Genomic DNA, 22087 nt, shown 5'->3' on the forward strand with positions numbered 1-22087 from the left:
CTGAAATATGGGGTCTTGAGGGTTGAGGTTGATACATTTCAGAAATAGAAGAACATTTTTGCCTGGATTTCAGTAACACTAGTAAGCTAGAGGCCCCCTGTAAATGAATGAATACCACAAGAAAAAGGCATTGAAGTTGCCGAGGTCATGGCCCCCTCTCATGTACCGCTATCTACATAGTGGCTGGAGTGAACCTTAGCACCTGGATAAATTCAGTGCTTAATGGATAAACATGCGGGCATACTACATGGAGATGTAAGAGGCTGGACGCACAAGTGGAACCATCATGACGGTCTGATCGTCCGGTATCTAGTCAGTCATTATTATAAAAACCTTTTGGAAGAAGAAGAAATAATGAGTCCATCCGTAATAAAATGATATGATCGTTTGTCATCGCATTTAACATGGTTATCAGTATTGGTCATATAATTGTATGTAAACATGAAGCCACATTGATGCCACCATAGCTCTGTAGGGTTCACTAGATATGTCTCTTCTCTCTTATCCACCATCTTTGCATTCTAGATTGGCCAGTATTATAGAGATGTACATGAAACTTTGGCTTGTATTGCAGCCTATCCTAAGAATTGATGATCAATGTTTAAAAGGTGGTCATACATATTCAATAGCTGTTGGACAACAGCCATCCCCCCCATACACAGACGTTTGGCTTGGCCAATTGTGGTATGTGTATTCTATGTCTATGTGTATTCTATGGGGAGAGTGGAGAAAGATGCTGCCAGACACTTCTGTCGGCGACTTATCTCCCAGGATATCAAAAGGATTGGGTGAAAGTATTCATTTTGCCTGACTCCTATCTTCCCCAACATCATCTGTCAGGAAGAGTCAGGAGCCCCCAACCCACAGACTGATAACAGCCAATACACTAATGTATAATGGGGCCTTAAGTCCCATACACCCCTTTAAAGACATAAAGCTGACCATAGACTAGTGGTTAGACAACAGACACCCCTTTAAAGACATAACGCTGACCATAGACTAGTGGTTAGACAGCAGTAATGGTGGCTTTAAATAGACTTCAGACGAACACTTGTTCTGCTGACAGTTTGTTCCACCAAATGGATTGGGCAAAGTGAATATTTGTGCCAAATCCCTTTGCTCTCTCGGGAGATAGCCACTGCCGGACCCTTCTGGCGGTGACTTTTCTCCTCTCCCTCCATGAATACACATACATATTCCGCTGAGCTGAACATGTATGGAGGAGCCAGGAGGAAGTGGGGGAGATAGCTGTCCAACATCTATTGAAATCGAATGGCTGCTTTAAATGCACCTTAATGGACAAGTAAGACCAGGGATGCGCAACCTGCGGCCCTTCAGCTGTTGCAAAACTACAACTCCCAGCATGCCCTAATAGTTGTAGGTTTGGCATCCCTGACTTGGACCATTTGCTGCCAATAGCCAGTGCTTCCATCCAGATAGCAAGTAATGATCCGCACATCACCAGTGACTTTTCAATGGCACATATGGAGTTGTGACAAACTGCAAGCTTTTCATAAAAACTATTAATAAATGAATCTCCAATACACAAATCTTTACTTTTCCCACAAACCACCCAGATTGATGCAAGAAAATTCTCCAATTTATTCTATTGTGTCCCAGTTCCCAACACAAAGGAACATTCAAAATGTGTGAGTAAGAGCGATAGCCGTGTGCCACCCCAGGGTGACAATGCTGGGAATATATCAGTCATGCTCACCAACGTGACCATCTCAGGTCACATCACAATAAAGGGCCACCCCCCCCCCCCCCAAAGTAAGAGTGAGAGTAACTATGGGAATGTTATTGTTATTGTAATGAGGCCGATACTGAGGATTACGATTTCACCCTTTTGTGATATGTCTTGACATTTCTGATCTCAAATGACAAGCTTCCTGAATTAAAGGGACAGTGACAAAAAACACAGCGAAAGCACCATAAAGGAATGTGGTTATCGGCGGCCGGCATGAGAGCCGCCTGGAGCTGCTGATGAAGGAATCTTTCTATTGTAATATATAGTAAAATAAACAAAGTTGGAGACTGGTTTTCTTTCATCGTCTGGTCAGCGAACCTGGGTGGATGGTTTCACTCAAAAGGAGACTTCTTCTAAAAGCTTCTCCAGCAGATAAGATAAAGCCCACCTAGTCTCCCATATCTATCTGCTAAAAACTCCAGTCTTCTGTTCCGCTTTTTACCTACTTTCAATTTGACACCAAAATGCATCCCCAGCCCCCCTTTACCCAAACATCTAATCTCACCCTCCTTCTCTTATCTTGTATCAGACACTAAAAGGGTCTTTTGTGTGGGAAGGGGGAGCAAAGCAGTTCCAAGATCCGGTCTGGAAAGCCTTTGAATGGTACTATTGTATTGTATTCATGATACGTGCTCCAAAAATCAAACACAATTATCTTATATTTATGATATTTATTGTTTCCAAACCAATTTAAAAGCGGAGATCTGAAAATGTAGTTGTTTTCTGGTTTATATAAGGCTAGTTTCACAACAGCCTGCCGTTCTTAGAGTGGTTATCCAATACTATAAACTGCCCCCCAGACCTCCCCCCCACTGAATATACTTACCTGCCACGCAGCTCCCTGAGCTGCTCCTGGTCCCTGCACCACCGCTGCTGCTTCTCCCCGTGTGTCGGGTGGGGGGGAGGGGGACAGCCAATGGCAGACGGGGAAGAGCCTCCCTAGCATCGTAGGTGACCAGGAGCGGCGCAAGAAGCCAGGTAACTATATTCACTGTGAGGAACCTGGCATATGGGGGGGGGGGGGGGGGGCGCAGTTTATAATAGTACTGGATACCCCCTTCAATCATATCCAAAATAGCCAAAGCCCATTGACTATAATGAGACCCAGCTTGTTTCCGGCATTAATGTCATGATTCAGCCGAATAAGGTGCATTCCCACTCAGACAGAATAAAAAAATAAAATAAAAAATTCAGGAAATCACATTGTATGATTTTTAAAGAATGTATCTGTCTTGCACTGCTGAACATAAGTATTTGAACACCTGAGAAAATCAGTGTTAATATTTGGTACAGAAGCCTTTGTTTGCAATTACAGAGGTCAAATGTTTCCTGTAGTTCTTGACCAGGTTTGCACACACTGCAGCAGGGATTTTGGCCCACTCCTCCACACAGATCTCCTCTAGATCTATCAGGTTTCGGGGCTGTCGCTGAGCAACACAGAGTTTCAACTCCCTTTAAAGATGTTCTATTGGATTTAGGTCTGGAGACTGGCTAGGCCACTCCAGAACCTTGATATGCTTCTTATGGAGCCACTCCTTGGTTATCCTGGCTGTGTGCTTCGGGTCGTTGTCATGTTGGAAGACCCAGCCACGACCCATCTTCAATGCTCTGAGGGAAGGAGGTTGTTGCTCAAAATGTCACAATAAATGGCCCCATTCATCCTCTCCTTAATACAGTGTAGTCGTCCTGTCCCCTTCGCAGAAAAGCACCCCCAAAGCATGATGTTACCACCCCCATGCTTCACAGTAGGGATGGTGTTCTTGGGATACAACTCATCCTTCTTTTTCCTCCAAACACGACGAGTAAAGTTTTACTTTGGTCTCATCTGATCACATGACTTTCTCCCATGCATCCTCTGGATCATCCAGATGGTCATTGGCAAACTTGCAGACGGGCCTGGACATGTGATGACTTGAGCAGAGGAACCTTCCTGTGCAATGCATGATTTGAAACCATGACGGCGTAGTGTTCTACCGACAGTGACCTTTGAAACGGTGGTCCCAGCTCTCTTTATGTCATTGACCAGCTCCTCCCTTGTAGTTCTGGGCTGATTCCTCACCTTTCTGATCATCAGTGATACACCACGAGGTGAGATCTTGGATGGAGCCCCAGTCCGAGGGAGACTGACAGTCGTCTTTAGCCTCTTCCATTTTCTAACAATTGCTCCAGCAGTTGATCTGTTTTTACCGAGCTGCTTGGCAATTGCCCCGTAGCCCTTTCCAGCCTTGTGGAGGTCCACAATTTTGTCTCTGGTGTCTTTGACAGCTCTTTGTTCTTGTCCATGGTAGTAGTTGGCGTCTGACTGACTGTGTGGTGGACAGGGGTCTTTAAAGAGCTCAGACAGGTGGTACTAAGTTAGTTTAATGAGTCGAGTAGAGGTGGACTTTTTAAAAGGCACAGTAAGGCCTCATGCACCCGGCCGTATTGCGGCCTGCAAATGGCGGGTCGGCAATCCACGGCCACCGGCCGCGTGCATCCCGCATCACGGATGCAGACCCAATCACTTGAACGGGTCCGCAATTCCGGAGATACAGAACGGAACAGCGGAAGCACTACGGAGTGCTCTTTCCGTGGTTCCAACATGTCATATTTTTTTGCGGTGCGGACATACTACAGACCGGGCCGCTGCATGGATGTTGCCCGTGCAATGCATGATCAATGTGATTTCATGAATTTTTTTATTTTATTCTGTCTCTCAGAGAGGGAATGCACCTACAATGTGAATTTCAGACCCCTCCATGATTTCTAAGTGGGAGAACTTGCAAAATCGCAGGGTGTTCAAATACTTCTGTTCCTCACTGTATAAGGGACAGAGTTGTAGTACTGGCACCAGAACTACTGCAGGACAGATGATCGGAGGGGTTTCAGACCACCGCCAAAATGGCTTATGATGAGGATAGGTCATCAATATAAAAAGACTGGACAGCCCCTTTAATCAGTGTGTGCATAGAAAATTTGTCAATACTAATATTCCTCGTGTTTCATTTGCAAGATATTTAGTTTGTTGTCAGTGAATGAAAACTCCCCTACTTACATTCACAGACTGCAAACCTAGTCCTGCGCTCGGCTGAGAAGTGGATACAACTGAATCCAACCCAGACAATGCTGTGTGCTCAATAGCCTGGACTGATACACAGTAGCAAACCACCAGATTGGTGCAACAGCTGCTAATGTAGTAAGTATGGAATTTCTTGCTGTACACGTCCCCATCCTCCGCAGTCTACTCTACGCGTTATCGTGTTTGCACGCCTGGGGAGAATCACTCCACCTCTTGTTTCACCATATATGAGAAGTACAAAGTATAAAACATAGTCCAGCGCTTCATATGCCGCGTAAGCAGAGTTCAAATCCACCAGTGTTTGTGCAGCTTCCTGAGGTCAAAAACATTTTTAATACCATTTTTTTCTCATTACAGTTCTCCTGGTATTTTTTTCCAGCATTTTTTTTAATACATATCAAATGTTTGCTGAAAGCAAAATGAAAAAAATAAAATAAATATATATAAATCTATTATATATAAATATTAAACTTGACAAGCAAAAACAAAACAAAACAACTGCGTGTGAAAGAAGCCGAATAGTGATCAGAAAGGTTGTGTAGAAAATACAATGAGGGTCATTTATTAAGGGACTTGCGACTATTATAGACGTAAAAATCCACCTCTGGGACCCGCACCTACAAGGAGAACGGAGCAGGGAAAGCTGTGGCTGGAGGACCCTGGATTTACCGGCGTCCATCCACCGACAAGCTCTGCTCCCCGCTGTCCCCATACAAGTCCACCGCGCGGCCCCTGCTCCCATTCATTTCTATAGGGCAGACAGAAATAGCCGAGCCAGCACTCGGCTATTTTCGGCAGCTCCACTGAAATAAATTCAGGGCAGCTGCGCATGCGCAGTGCGCCCTCCGTTCATTTTCCCGCTCAGTTCTTGTTGTAGGGACCCGCACCTATCAGACAATGGGGGCATAGCCTAGCGATATGCCCCCGTTGTATGTGATGGGAATAGCCCTTTAATGGGGGGGTGGAGAAATCTATGTGCTTGCTGCACCAGTCAAATGAATGGACCTGATTTTCAGTCGCAGAATTTTCTGCCACAAAATCTGCCATGTGTGAAGGCGCCCTAATACTCCGGCAGCACAATGGGAAACAAAGACTGCCCCATTATCTGAGAACCTTTTGTGGCAAAAAACTCTGCGACTGAAAATCGGTTCCATTCATTTGACTGGTGCAGCAAGCACATGGATTTCTGCAAGCCCCATTACGGTAAATGGAACTGATTTTCAGTCGGTGAAATTTCTGCCACAAAATCTGCCGCGTGTGAAGGCGCCCTTACCAGAGTATGGGAAATAAAGTATGCTACGAAAATATGAAGAAAAAAAAAAAAAAAAAGATTTAACGGTATAACAACTGAATATTTTTCTGGTCAAATGAAGTATACCACTGCATACAGGTAGTTTTCGTTTCACTGACAAAACATAAAATAAAAATGGTCTAAAAGAACAAAACAGTCAATACTTACCCATTTGCTCCCCTGCTTCTTCCAGCGCTATGCTCCAGTCATTGAGGTCATCTTCCTGGCTGCAGCGGTTACATTCTTTGCAGTCATGTCACTGCTGCAGCCAGTCAGTGACCTCATCAGTGATGTTCCCTATATCGCTGAGGCCTAGGTGCATTCTGGGATAGTCAGGTCCTGCCCACTACAGTGCAGAGTGAGTATTCCTGCACATTCAGGTGGTTGAGTTGAGTACCTTTGTTTTTTTGTACCCAGCATAACAGAGGGCACTATTTGGGGCAACATTTACCCTGGAAGCCACTAGTGGGGGCAACATTTACACTGGAGGGCACTACTGGGGGCAATATTTATCCTGAAGAGCACTGTGGAGGCAATATTTATCCTGAAGGGCACTAGTGGGGGTAATATTTATACTGGAGGGCACTAGTGGGGGCAACATTTACACTGGAGGGCACTATCTCTTTAATATTTATACTGGAGGCCACTGCTGGGGGCAATATTTATACTGGAAGCCACTTGTGGGGGTTATACTGGAGGGCACTAGTGGGGGCAATATTTATACTGGAGGGCCCTAGTGAGGGCACTGTATATACTGGGGCAATATTGCAACTATGGTGGCTATTATTTATACTGGGGGCACTGTGAGGGTGTATAATTCATCCGAATAGTCATCTGTTTTTCAAGCCCATGAAAAACGGATGCAAAACGGCCATAAAAAAAAATGACAAATGGCCAGAAAGTGGATGCACAAATGGATGAGGAATGGCCACGAAAAAAACGTAGTGTCTTTGTTTTTAATGGCTGTGTGAATGTGGCCTAACAAATATAAACTACCAGAAGACTAATTCTGTTCTTCATCAAATTCAGGGTCTGATCCTAAAGGCAGGGGGTTTACATGCAGATATATTTACCCTCTCTAAGGTATAATCCAGATATTGGGGAAAAAATAAAAAATAAAATAAAAAAGGCAACCAGACCTACTGGAAATCTTTATCTCACCTTGGGGCTCAGCTACTAACTGACCTCATCCTAGCAGAGCACATACCAGACTGATAAGAAGGGTCCTACTAGGAAGGTCACCCCTCCCCCATCCATCATGAAAAAGAACATATTATTAACCATTAAACCAATGTATCTAAATTAAGGTCGAGCACTTGGCAATGAACCATGGGAACACGACTCCCGGGAAGATTTACTTTTATGATCACGGCCACTATTGTAATAATTGTAAACCATAAAGGTGACATAGGACATGGGCTATGCTTATCACACTATATTTCATCTAAAACTGCTGCTGTCCGTAGTGATGGATTTATCTCAGGAGCAAAGTGCACGATATTCCTTTTGCTTATGCTGAAAGCAAATATTGGAAGACTGTACAGAAAAATGAAATGTTGCTTAGCCGCGCGGTTTCATCTGGAAAGGAGTTTTGTACAATTTGTACCGGTTGCGGTAACATTGAAATGAATGGGTCTGCATCCTTACTGTCAGGTGCATGAGGCCTAATGTGTATAGCCACCATACAGTGCTACAGGGGAGCGGGGCCCCAGTAAACCTCTTGCCCAGGAGCCACATCTGTAATAGGACCTGTTATTTGTACGTGCAAACGAAAGATTGGGTTAGAGTTGGGCCAAGGCTAGGATCTGCATTTGGCCACATACCAACCACACATAGGCTAAATGCCACTCACTTGGCATTGGCTTGGCCAATTGTTACCTGGCATCTATGCGGAGCACTGTACCCCACCTGTATAAATGTCCAACGGCCAGACTGAAATCCACGAGAGTCAGTTTACCAGTGTATTGCTAAGCAAGTGCAAACACAGGTCTGATGGAAGAAGATCCTCATCTACAAATGTTACACTCACAAAAGCCAAGTTCCTAATGAGCTTCAACACAATTCCAAACCTGGCTCCCCAAGACCCTAACGTAGGATGGGAACCTTTCCTTCCATCTATACAAATGAATGTGTTAACCAATTAGATTTATACCTCCATCAAAGCCATTTTATTACCTGCTATAAATCTTAGCCTTTCATTCTAAATGACGCCTCCTGTTATCTCCCAGGCCCAGACTTCCAGCTGGACGCTCTGCGACTGACTCATATAGAGCGCCATTGTACAATACAAACATTTTACCCAAACCTTCCGTTTTTTATAGCATCGTTTTCCCAAAAGCTGGAGGTAATATACGGCTGCTTGCAAAAAGGCCTTTGTTTTTTGATCAAAACATTTCTTTTTGTCCAGCCGCAAAAGGACTAGTATCTAAGTGCGTACTGTCGGTAAGACGTAAAGAGCTCCTGCTAAAGCCAGCTGGTGCCCATAGAGCCATAGCACCAGCTCTGAACGTCAGCACTGACCGTATACACCAAAGAAATGGATAGAAAATTAATTGAAAAAACAACAAAAAAGGCAAATACAAATGTGAGGTGTTTAGCTTTGAATGCACCTGTAGGTAGAGAGACTCAGTCAGTGCATCAGAGCAGATCATGATGAAAGGCTGGGAGGGCGGCTGTGCACTCGGTCTATAAAAGGGCTTCTGACTTTGATCTGCAGGTGTGACGACTAGGGTGAAGAGGACTCATTATAGAAAACATGGGAGTGAAGAGATTAGCCTTTTTTGCTTCAAATCTACTGCATCCAGATACCTCGATCAGTTACATGAACCTCACATATATTGCGCAGAGAGCTCCATCTCTACAAGCGTTGGCTAGAAAACCATGAATGTTGGACGTCCTTTCACTTATACATCATCTCGCTGCTGGCGTTCCAGGGTTCTCTAATCCTTTTCCACCCCACTCTGTGCAATGTGAATATTTGCTTTCTTTTTTAGGGGTTATCTGCAAATGTTATCTAAAGATATACTCCAGGATGGTGTAGACAAGGCTTGCCTCCAGAGAAGCCCCCGCCAGCTACTAGGGTCAGAGCCTCAGCATTCCATGATCTGCAGCCCCACACCCACCACCGGTGAATTGTCTTGCTGAGATCAACTACTTTGAATGGAATGGTGCAAAAAAACTAAAGAGGGTTTTAAATTTTGAAAAGCTGGGAAATATAAAAAAAAAAAAATCATCATTTTGAGAGAGATATTTTATTAGTGCTGCAAGAGGAGGCAACACTGCTGTAAATAGGCATTGGGGGTAATTTATTATGAGAAATAACGTTCTGTAGCTGACTGATATTAGTGATGGGCTGATGTCAGCAGTACATAACAGTATGTGTTAACTCCCTCACTGCCGCCGTTATCTTAAAATAAAGACTTGTAAAATATGCTAATGAGCCTCTAGGTCAGGCATGGCCAACCTGTGGCTCTCCAGCTGTTGTAAAACTACAACTCCCACCATGCCCTGCTGTAGGCTGATAACTGTAGACTGTCCGGGCATGATGGGAGTTATAGTTTTGCAACAGCTGGAGAGCCTCAGGTTGGCCATCCCTGCTCTAGGTGCTATTAGGGCGTTGCTTCAGCACCTAGAGGCTCGGTCTACACACCCTTTGGCACGCCCAGGTCCAGTTGATAGACTTTCGAGTTCTCCTCAGTGTCCCGTAAATCCCGCGCCGTCAGGTTTAGTATTCGGCGCAGGCGCAGTGAGTGAAGGACGCGCTCCTGCTGCCAGATTCCTGCCTGCGCCAAAGGAAGCCGGCAGCAGGAGCGCGTCCTTCACTCACTGCGCCAAATACTAAAAGGGACGGGGCAGGCGTGCGATTTACGGGACACTGAGGAGAACTCGAAAGTCCAATCAACTGGACCTGGGCGTGCCAAAGGGTGCGTAGACTGAGCCTCTAGGAGCTGAAGCAACACCCTAATAGCACATAGAGGCTCATTAGCATATTTTAAAAGTTTTTATTTTAAGAGAACAGCGGCAGGGAGTTATAAAGCATACTGTTATGTACTGCTGACATTAGTACATAGCTAACGTCAGTCACCTACATAACGTTATTTCTCATGACAGAAACCCTTTTGACAGAAGTCCGTTTTTTGACCAACCGTGCCACAATATTTAGTGGCGCAGTGTTTAACACCATGTTCGGCAGTTGAGTGGGACCAGGGGCAGAGCAGGGGCGTGACAGGGGCGTGACAGGGGCCTGGAAATAGATGTAAATGTTGGCAAGAGACTACTCCCACCAGGAGCTGGAGTAGTTTTTACACCAGGCACATGGACTGCCGTAGGTTTGCCCAATTTATTACAAGGTGCACACCTCTTCATAAATTAGCAGAATATAAGGCTGCGTTCACATCTCCATTATGGAGAACTGGCTGTCGCCCGCACAAAAAAGAAGAAAAAAAACGAACAAACAGCGTTTATGCCGGAAATTGGCTCGATCACCGCCGGACCTCAATGCAGTCAATGGGGATCCAGCAGTGAAGTAGAGCATCCAGCAACGCCGGCTTCTGTGCCAGAACAGCCTGACGGGTCTCCTAACAAAGATGTGGACAAAGCCTTACAGCGGCGTAGGGGGAAATCTAAGACCGGTGTAAAAAGCTGGTCTTGGTAAGTGACCTGACCTGTCATCAAGAGGACATTTGTATCTGCTTCCAGCTTATTTCCCTTTCCCTACTGAAATAAACATGCATGCTTGGCCAACTCAGTTGAAGATTAAGCCACTGCCAGACAGCTCTGGAGGCAGATAGGACTGGCACTGCCAGCATCTTGATACCATCTGCGGGAAGGGAAAGGGTATAGTCACACTTGGCAGGTCTGCTATGGATTTTCAGCTGTGGAAAATTGTGTGGATTTGGTGATGATCCAGATGACCCCACCGTCTGCCAATTTAGACCCACCTACATGAGGCCATTTTACAATTTTTTTCCCACGGCCACTTTAACGTCCCAATCTGCCCCTGCCCGCACTGTTGCAACTACACACCAATGATGCCTACTGCACTACAAGGAACCATTGTTCCACATCAACCTGCACAAACAACCTTGGAACTTCACGATGCAACCACCACATTTGTAATTTTTATTTCTAAAAACCACAGGGCACATCAGCGATATGAGGAAAACCAGCTTCCTTGGCTTTGAAGTTGAGGGAGTTGACTCATGAAGGAATGCTAGGAATGCACCCTGTGCCTCGCTCTGCCACCCTTACTCCTGTGAGTCAGGAGAGGGTGATGAATAGGGAGCTGGTAATGGAGAAGGATGAGATGCATGGCAGGATTCGGGTGTATATACAATACTGGGGAGCACTTCTACTCCATCATCGACAGATTATGAAACAGTGCAGAAGACAAAATCATTCTGTGTGCATCACATGCCACCTATGGTCCTATACCTATCAAGTACTATTGAACAGGAGCACTTCTATCTCTACGTTGCTCTGTGCTGCCCAAAGTTCCCAACTATTCTTTCACGCTTCCGCATTATTGGCATCAGTCACTAGGCACGAGCCGAGGTGTTGTGACCTGTGCAGCTGGCAAATTGATCACGTGGCCACATGCCTCTATGGCAGGTAACCAGGTTGAAACATGTGCAGGTGAGCCTAGTCAGCAGGTGAGAACCTCTACCTGTCAGCAGGCAAGAAGTCATATTGTTGAGATGTGTTTTCATGGACGATAGAGCTGCTGTCATTCATACATCTGTGACTACATGTTCCTCAGAGCTGGAGACCTCATAGATGGAACACAGATCATATCTAATATTACTGTCATGGACGTATCATCTCTCATCTCACCTATCTGTCCCAGTCGCGTGACACCTGTCTCTTGTAAAGAAGCTGAGGGCACCAGCAGCTCACTACAGATATCCAAACCCCTAGTGTCTACATATCGCGTTTCACTACCAGCACAATACAACCTGATGGTATATGTTCAAGCCTACGGCCACCAGCTGCCACTAGAATCCGACCAGCAGCAGAAATCGACGGGGGGGGGGAGAGTACATAAAATAATCTGCAGGAGTGACATTAAATTAGCAAAGACCACGTCTGGAAACCAGCAAAATATAAGTTAGGGGCAAGTAATTCCTGGGCTATAAATAATGGAGCAGAGTATTGTGCTGCAGATACATGAATGTGAAATATAATTGTCTGCACCAACTATGATTATACACCAGTGGAGGCAACTTGTGGCTCCTCAACCCTTGTTATGACACTACAGATCCCAGCACCCCATAGGCTTGTTTTATAACAGCTTAAAGTGGTTATCCACCTATCTGTAACCTCTGGAAAGGTCATCAGCATCTGATCGTGAAGGTCTGACACCCAGAAACCCTTCCGATAAGCTATTTGAGAAGGCCCAGTGATCATGTCAGCGCCGTGGCCTTCTCGCTGTTTACCCTAGGCCAGTGACGCCATGACTATTGGTCACATGGGCCAAGGCGCAGCTCAGCTCCATTCACTAGCTTGGGTATGCACCGAGAAGGCCATGGCATTCACAGGAGTGCCGGCGATCCTGGGCGTCAGACCCTCACAGATCAGATGCTGATCATCTATCCAGAGTATAGGTCAGTTACAAATAGTCAGATAACCCCTTTAAGGGCTCATGCACACGAGCGTACTTGCTCAGTGACCATATTGTGGACCATAAACGGCCGATCTGCAATATACAGGCACCGGTCGTGTGCACTTAATATCACGGATGCAGACCCATTGACTCGAAGTGGTCCACATCCGCCAGATACAACCAAAGATAGGTGAAGTCCTATCTTTTTGTGGTGCGGAGGCACGGATCGGAGGTCCACAAAAGCACTACAAATCGCTTCCATGGGATTCTGATCCATACATCCCCACAACAAAAAGATAGAACATGTTCTATCTTGGGCCGTATCTTGCAGATTGTAGACCCAGTCAAGTCTGCATCTGCAAGCGGGGTGCACACGGCCAGTACCCATATCTTGCGGACTGAGGGGCACATTAAGACCGGCGTTTTAGGCGCCGGTCTTAATAAAGCCCCATAGCTGGCGCCGGCCTCTCCATAAATTCTAAAATAAGTCTAATCTAAAGTACTCATGTTATAGGTCAGGGAACCAGCGGTCAGACAGCTAGTGACCACTGGTTCCCTGACCGAGTGACATTATCAAAGCCAAGTTCCTCACAACCTCTCAGGGACTTTTAGGGCTATTAAACTAATGCAGAACAAAACTATGTCAATTTTTTTTTAAGATCAGAGTTGGGATGTGCTGGCTCTTTGCCTCATAAATAATAAATCAGAAATCCCACCGCACCTAAATACACAATCGGTAAACACTCACAAAGGAGGAAGCTTAACCTCCAAAACACATCAGAAGAAGCACATCCCAGCTTCTGTCTCTGGAGTGACGTCACTGCAAGTAGACCCACTTGCTGGATTATTCTGAGCAGGAGTTGAGCCACCGGCCGGGTCGCTCCCGACGCCAGATACAGCAGCAGCACACATCAGAAGGAGTCCCCAGCCACCCGGCCACCTTCTGCCTGTTGCCCCTTGCTGTTGGCGCCCCTAAGACTTGATAAAGGAGTTATAAACTCCGAAACGCGTTGTCAACTGAACAATAAAATAGTATTTATACCAAAAAACCTTGAAACTGTGGTCGTCCCTGTGCGCCAAAGAGGTACCCTATCGTGTGTTTTCGGACACAAATCACTCTTCTCGCCCTCAACAATCCCTAGGAGTTTTTGGCAACTCCACCCAAAGGGACTGAACGGGTACTGGCAGCACGGACCTCCCTCACCCTCCCAACCTATTGTGTGTCTAACCTGTTGTGCGCTTACACCTGCACAACACTCAAAGGTGAGCACATTCAATCCATCACGTTTATCTGCGTATCATCGCTTACTACCCTATGAGCGCCTCTCCCTTTGCTCTCTTGCCATAATTGCTGTTTAATAAAAAGAGAATTTTATATTAGGAAATTTGAATCATTTTTCTTTTGGGAAATAGTTGTAAATGTTGGTAAAATTGCCTGAGCCAATGTCGCGATCCCCGCCGCGCTCCAGCCATTCCCACGTGGTAAGGAGAGCTGAGAACGCCCATTGACAAAATATTGTCGCATGGGTGTTTAAAAATGTGCAAAAAGGAGTCTTGTGACTTTTTTTTTTTTAAGCCAAAAACTGGCATAGCGATAGGGTGCGTTAGTGGCCAGCAGAACGCGATATCAACCTGCCAGAAGTACCCATCACACACAGACGTGCTACAACCCAGAGCGGGGCATCTATCGAAGAATTTCTGCAACAACTTACGCTGGGTTCACACCTGAGCGTTTTACAGCGCGTTCCTACGCGCTGTAAAACGCACAACAGGTAAGAACCAATGATTCCCTATGGGAAGGGTTCACACCTGGGCGTTTTACAGCGCGTACGATCGCGCTGTAAAACGCCCGACGCTCAAACAAGTACAGGAGCTTTTTTTGGCGCGTTTGGGCCATAGACTCTTTGGACAACACTGCTGTCAATCACCCAAACGCGCGTCAAACGCGCGTTCACTATTAAAAAAAACGCGCATAAAACGCGCGACAAAAACGCGCATAGAAACGCCTAGGTGTGAACCCAGCGTTAGAGCTCTGGAGTTAGGCTAGGACTACACAGTGGGTCGTGGCCAGGATCGCTGGGCAGAGGTGATCCCATAGAAATGAATGGGATTGCCGCGGCAGTCACAAGAAATCCAGCCGTGTTGAACCCCATTCATTCCTATGGCTGCACTGTGTCGCACCCAAAATCGCAGTGTGGCCATACCCTTACACTTCTCAGAAGAACCTACAGGTACATTCCTTCTATACAGGTGTGAGGTCTATTACACCTTGAGGGCCTTTTCATTTTATAAGCGCAGTGTGGAAACGTAGTGGGGATCATTTTTAAAAGGGACCTGGGACTATTTTAGTCCCATTTTTAACCGGCTGTGCAACAATATTTAGTCACATGGCTGGTATTACGTGGTCAGGAGTTGGGCAGGACTGGGCATGTTGGCCTCTGGCCCCGGCAAATTTACTAATATTTACGCCTGGAAACAGGCGTAAATGTTGGCGAAAAATGACTCCAGTAGTTCTTCTCTCTCCAGGCACACGGACTGCCTTAGATTTGCCTAATTTATGACGAGGCACACGTCTCATCATAAATTAGCCGAATCTTACGGCAGCTCAAGGAGAAATGCAAGACCGGCGTAAAAAGCTGAATGTTTACAAACAACATCTCATTAACAACCATCCATGAAAATCGCATCGCATCCGCACTTGCTTGCAGATGCGATTTTCACGCAGCCCCATTCACTTCTAAGGGGCCAGCGTTGCGTGAAAAAAAATAAGTAAATAAAAATAAAGATAAATCGCTGAATATAGAACATGCTGCGATTTTCACGCAACGCAAAAGTGATGCGTGAAAACTCATGTACACTGACCCATTTAAATGAATGGGTCCGGATTCCGTGCAGGCTCAATGCATTCGGATCACGCATTGCACCCGCGCGGAATTCTCGCTTGTGTGAAAGGGGCCCTAGGCTAGGGCTACACGGCGACATGTGTTGCACAAAATTTTTTGTAACAATGTCAATGGTGTCGCACTGCAACATGCTGCGACGCGACAGTCGCACAGAAATCCAACTTGGCAGTCACAGCTTGTCGCAGTGTGAAACCGTTGACTATCATTTTAAAATATGTTGCTAGACTTTTCTGCGACATGAAATCGCGTGAGACATGTCGCTGTGTAGCCCTAGCTTTAGGCCTCGTTCACATTTATCATCCATCTGCGTTTCATCCATGGAGATGTCTGGGAAGAATCCGTGTTTGGTCCTGGTGTCTGTTTTGGACACTGCTGTATCTCCAGAGCCGCACCCATTGACCACAATGCGCACGTCTGGTACCAAAGTAATGCACGCTCCCTTTAGGATCAATGGATACACATGTTGCCTGTGGAGAACACGGACAGCACACGTCCATGATTCACTGAAATGTGAACGAGACCCTAGAACTCAATAGTTCGGTGCAGAGCCAGGACACAGCACCAGTAGAAGTCTATGGTGAAATCCTGCATCTCCCTATACATTTCATGTGGACCAATGCAGAGTTTTCTTGTCAGAAAAAAAACAAAAAACAGTGCAGTGTTTGGACGGACGCCCCTGTACGGCACCGTGCCTAGTGCGTATGGCGCCACAGTACAGGTTCTGCACATGACTCTAATGCACCAGCCCTTAGGCTCTTTACATAAGTACATACATGGCGCCGCCAGAGGAACACAACCCAGTAAAGGGGGGAAGAAAAATGTTCTCCTCCTTCCCTTCTGGGATCAGTTCCTATTCTTGACAAAACACAAGCAGAAATAAGGGCCGTAAATATGTTCCTGTGAGTGAGTGGCAGATAGACGGCCTAGGGGCGCATGCACAGGGATCCACAGAGGCTCCATCGGGTGCCGAATACATAGGGCTGTCCTCCCTGCCTTCTTACAATTCCATTCTTTCTCACGCACACAAACTAATTTTTTTCTGTGTCCGTTCCAATTTTTTTTTGCGGCCCGTATGTATGTGGAACCGTTCACTTCAATGTGGCCGCAAAAACAACGGAAATGATTCCGTGTCCGTATGTCCGCATAGCCGTGCCGCAAAAAACAGAACCTGTCCTATTATTGTCCGTGTTACAGACAAGGATAGATAGGAATGTTCCGTTAGGCGCCGGACGTTCCGTTCTGCAAAATGCTTTATGCACACAGCCGGTATCTCCGTTTTGCGGATCCGCAATTCGCAGACCGCAAAACAGGCAACAGTCATGTGTATGAGCCCTTGGGTTCACATGGGCGCGTACCTCTGGAGGAAATAAGAAGCATACATCAGTACAGGGCTTATGTATCTCTATGGGGGGGGGGGGGGGGCTAAGACCTGTAATATGTGAGGGTATTAATATGGAAGGACCCAGCGGGTCACTAGTACTACTGCCTCAAGAAGACGCGTCAAACGCACCAACCAGGCATTGCACTGCTCCACTCCGGTCATAAACTCGTCTAAGCAGGTGGTGATCCAGAAGAAGACAGCTGTGGCTATTATGGCTGAACTATCCAGGCAGATCAGGTAGAGGGGAGAATCACGTCGCCTACAGCCACCCAGGAATGCAAAACGTCACGGGGGCCGTTTACGTACTGCACTAGGCTTTTTTTTTTTGTCGTAACAAAATGTCACAAGTCCCCGTTTTGCAACCTTTTGAACGTCCTGCGCTCGATACTTGGCAGTGTAGAGAGTGGCGGGGGCTGGGACCCCAACAAATTTACCAGGGACTGGAGTGGTTTTCACTCCAGACGCATGGTCTGTCAGAAATGCGCACACCTAGTCATAAATTATCGGAGTCCGCCAGCAGTGCAGGGCAGGGGGTAACAAAGACCGAAGCTGAAATGCCGGTCTATGGAGATAACGCCTATATTTTTTAATTCTTCATAAAAAAAGAATTTTACAGAGGACCTCTCCCCTGACATGTCTATTTTTACTAAATAATGGTATTCTACATGAAATGGCCATTCTGGCACACTTATTCTTATGACAATGTGGCACCGTTCCTCTATTATTCCTACCTGAAATGTATAAAAGAACTGCCAATTGGGTGTTATTAGGGAGTGTAGGTTGTAGTTGCCCCTGTGCAGCCTGGTGATCTCCAATCAGTGGCAGACTGTGCAGGGACACGCCCAACTGTTAACATCCAGTAGTATCTTTATTAATAAACTTCTAGCAGGGATAATAGAGGTACAGGACAGCATAGAATTCTAAGAATAGATGCTCCAGTATTGTTATTACATGGGGATCCCAAGTAGTTACTGAACCAGCCATGTCAGGAGAGGTGACGGGTATGGAAGTGGGGAGATTTATGGTCTCTGTGGCCACAGTAATATACAGACCCAGCTTCTCTCACTGCGTCGGTAAGGCTGGGTTCACACCTGAGCGTTTTACAGCGCGTTCCTATGCGCTGTAAAACGCTCAACAAGGAGAAACCAATGCTTCCCTATCGGCATGGTTCTTACCTGGGCGTTTTACAGCGCGTACGATCGCACTGTAAAACGCCTGACGCCCCAAGAAGTACATGAGCTTCTTTGGGGAGTCTTGTCGCGCGTTCCTATACATAGACTTCCGGGAACGCGCGACAATGGGCGTTCGCTTGTCTCTGTATGCGCGATTGCAAACGCCGGTACAAGTCGCGCATACAGAGCGCTCCATCGCGAACGCTCAGGTCTGAACCCAGTGTAAGAAAGCGAGTCCTTTTCTGCAGTTTCACAACATTACGGTCAACCCATGGATTTAAACACTAGTTATATAACGCCGGCTTGGGCAACCTCTGCCTGGCATGTTAGGGCTTGGAGCTTGCAACAGCTGGTGTGGCGGTACACGTCTGCTAAACTGTGCAGAGAGGACCCATCTGCCAACCAACCTCAAGTATCGGAGCCAACATTGCGCCAGAACCCAATGTGGGGGAATCCATTACTAGCAACTGCCTCAGAACCCAACGTGGGGGAAGGCATTACTAGCAACTACCTCAGAACCCAACGTGGGGGAAGGCATTACTAGCAACTACCTCAGAACCCAACGTGGGGGAAGGCATTACTAGCAACTACCTCAGAACCCAACGTGGGGGAAGGCATTACTAGCAACTACCTCAGAACCCAACGTGGGGGAAGGCATTACTAGCAACTACCTCAGAACCCAACGTGGGGGAAGGCATTACTAGCAACTACCTCAGAACCCAACGTGGGGGAAGGCATTACTAGCAACTACCTCAGAACCCAACGTGGGGGAAGGCATTACTAGCAACTACCTCAGAACCCAACGTGGGGGAAGGCATTACTAGCAACTACCTCAGAACCCAACGTGGGGGAAGGCATTACTAGCAACTACCTCAGAACCCAACGTGGGGGAAGGCATTACTAGCAACTACCTCAGAACCCAACGTGGGGGAAGGCATTACTAGCAACTACCTCAGAACCCAACGTGGGGGAAGGCATTACTAGCAACTGCCTCAGAACCCAACGTGGGGGAAGGCATTACTAGCAACTGCCTCAGAACCCAACGTGGGGGAAGGCATTACTAGCAACTGCCTCAGAACCCAACGTGGGGGAAGGCATTACTAGCAACTGCCTCAGAACCCAACGTGGGGGAAGGCATTACTAGCAACTGCCTCAGAACCCAACGTGGGGGAAGGCATTACTAGCAACTGCCTCAGAACCCAACGTGGGGGAAGGCATTACTAGCAACTGCCTCAGAACCCAACGTGGGGGAAGGCATTACTAGCAACTGCCTCAGAACCCAACGTGGGGGAAGGCATTACTAGCAACTGCCTCAGAACCCAACGTGGGGGAAGGCATTACTAGCAACTGCCTCAGAACCCAACGTGGGGGAAGGCATTACTAGCAACTGCCTCAGAACCCAACGTGGGGGAAGGCATTACTAGCAACTGCCTCAGAACCCAACGTGGGGGAAGGCATTACTAGCAACTGCCTCAGAACCCAACGTGGGGGAAGGCATTACTAGCAACTGCCTCAGAACCCAACGTGGGGGAAGGCATTACTAGCAACTGCCTCAGAACCCAACGTGGGGGAAGGCATTACTAGCAACTGCCTCAGAACCCAACGTGGGGGAAGGCATTACTAGCAACTGCCTCAGAACCCAACGTGGGGGAAGGCATTACTAGCAACTGCCTCAGAACCCAACGTGGGGGAAGGCATTACTAGCAACTGCCTCAGAACCCAATGTGGGGGAAGGCATTACTAGCAACTGCCTCAGAACCCAATGTGGGGGAAGGCATTACTAGCAACTGCCTCAGAACCCAATGTGGGGAAAGGCATTACTAGCAACTACCTTAGAACCCAATGTGGGGGAAGGAATTACTAGCAACTGCCTCAGAACCCAATGTAGGGGAACGCATTACTAGCAACTACCTCAGAACCCAACGTGGGGGAAGGCATTACTAGCAACTGCCTCAGAACCCAACGTGGGGGAAGGCATTACTAGCAACTGCCTCAGAACCCAACGTGGGGGAAGGCATTACTAGCAACTGCCTCAGAACCCAATGTGGGGGAAGGCATTACTAGCAACTGCCTCAGAACCCAATGTGGGGGAAGGCATTACTAGCAACTGCCTCAGAACCCAATGTGGGGGAAGGCATTACTAGCAACTGCCTCAGAACCCAATGTGGGGGAAGGCATTACTAGCAACTGCCTCAGAACCCAATGTGGGGGAAGGCATTACTAGCAACTGCCTCAGAACCCAATGTGGGGAAAGGCATTACTAGCAACTACCTTAGAACCCAATGTGGGGGAAGGAATTACTAGCAACTGCCTCAGAACCCAATGTAGGGGAACGCATTACTAGCAACTGCCTCAGAACCCAATGTGGGGGAACGCATTACTAGCAACTGCCTCAGAACCCAATGTGGGGGAACGCATTACTAGCATTTGCCTCAGAACCCAATGTGGGGGAATCCATTACTAGCAACTACCTCAGAACCCAATGTAGGGGATCGCATTACTAGCAACTGTCTAATGTGTAAGTCTACATGAAACGTTTCCTTTACCAGTGGGAATAATAAGAGGGCCAGGACTATCAGCTCCCTGCTGGCCTTCTCCGTGCCCTCAGCCCATCACGATGGCTCCAATGTGTTTTTTCCCAGGCACCAGGACAACCGCTGCCGGGAATTTAAATTCCCCGCTGCAGTCCTCCTCTGTTACCCAGTGGTAAGGTGCTCTGCCATATTAGCAACCGGCTACCATGGAGAGCACACAGCAAAGTGGTAAAATAATAGTGCCACATACCTTATCTGCTCCATCATACCCCAGGGCTCACCTCACTATACTGACACCCTGATACAGGTCATGAAACCGCCTCACACATACATGGACTACACAGGTCTGGACTGTAGATTATGCATCCAACTGGTTTTAGTAAAGGTGTATCCCTTTAACTATTTACAGTACCCCACATCTCATTCCAATGCCAAAAATGGAAAAAAAACACAGTTGCCGCCATAGGTGTCCCAGAAAACATTCATACATTTGGTGCATGTAGTAAACAGCGTGTGACATTGACACTAAATGACATGGAACAGGCTGACAACCTGCTACTATATAAGCACTAAAAGCCAAAGTAGTCAACACCACAGGTAAGTAATGGCAGGAGCAGAAGTTCTCCAGACTTAAAGGGAGTGTCATCTGCTGAGAGTAACTCACCTGTCCGCAGCACAGTCCCCAAATCCAAGAAGACCCGAGCGGCAGTCCCCCTGTCACTCCTGCGGCAGCGCCGATCAGCTGATGCTTCCCCCACCCTGCACTCTCCTGGAATGAGAGGCAGGAAGCAACCTGCGGCGACTCACGCACGTCTGATTGGCCAGCCCCGGCCTCCTGGCCACGCCCACAGGTGATCAAACCTATCGGACCGCTAAAAGTCTCTCAGTCATGGCCGGAGCGCACAGGTGTGGGCGTGGCCAGGTGTCATCTGGTTAGGTGATGTCATTCTGCAAAGAGCAAAGGTGTGCTTAACTCCTTCATGCCCATGTAAAACTGATCTCACCCACTTCCCAGTGCATCCCTGACACCTGTGACGTTCACTTAGCAACCAAAGTATAAAGGAGGCAATTGGGCTGTATGTTATCAGTGAGGTGAAATGTATTGATGTGTAATGTATATAAATGTGTGTGTGTATATACACATAGATCTGCCATAACATACAAGGCGCGCACCTCGAGTAAGTTTCCGGAGGTCGATGTCCCGGACACTCCTAAACAGAGACCCCTACAACAAGAGTTTGTTGCGCGGGTGTTTGAAAAATCGCAAAAAAGGGGTCTTGCGCCTTTTTTTTAACGCCAAAAACTTGAATAAAAATGTTCCAAACTGACCCCCAATGGGTCCTGTGTGGTGTTCCCAGTATGCAGAAGTTAGTACTTACCAAATGTGGTCCAATGAA

At 47.0% G+C, this 22087-nt stretch overlaps 1 protein-coding gene across 2 annotated transcripts in view; it reads right to left on the reverse strand.

The window, feature by feature from the left end:
* The window catches only part of RASSF7 (Ras association domain family member 7), a 53226-nt gene extending 31767 nt beyond the window's left edge, over nt 1-21459 (reverse strand). For both annotated transcript variants that reach the window (XM_044270934.1, XM_044270936.1), the window contains exon 1: nt 21355-21459. The gene's annotated coding sequence lies outside the window, so the exon portion shown is untranslated. The remainder of the gene's footprint in view (nt 1-21354) is intronic.
* Nucleotides 21460-22087: the final 628 nt, after the last annotated feature.

The sequence above is a fragment of the Bufo gargarizans genome, chromosome 10 (genome assembly GCF_014858855.1).
Source record: "Bufo gargarizans isolate SCDJY-AF-19 chromosome 10, ASM1485885v1, whole genome shotgun sequence".
NCBI classification, from domain to species: Eukaryota; Metazoa; Chordata; class Amphibia; order Anura; family Bufonidae; genus Bufo; species Bufo gargarizans.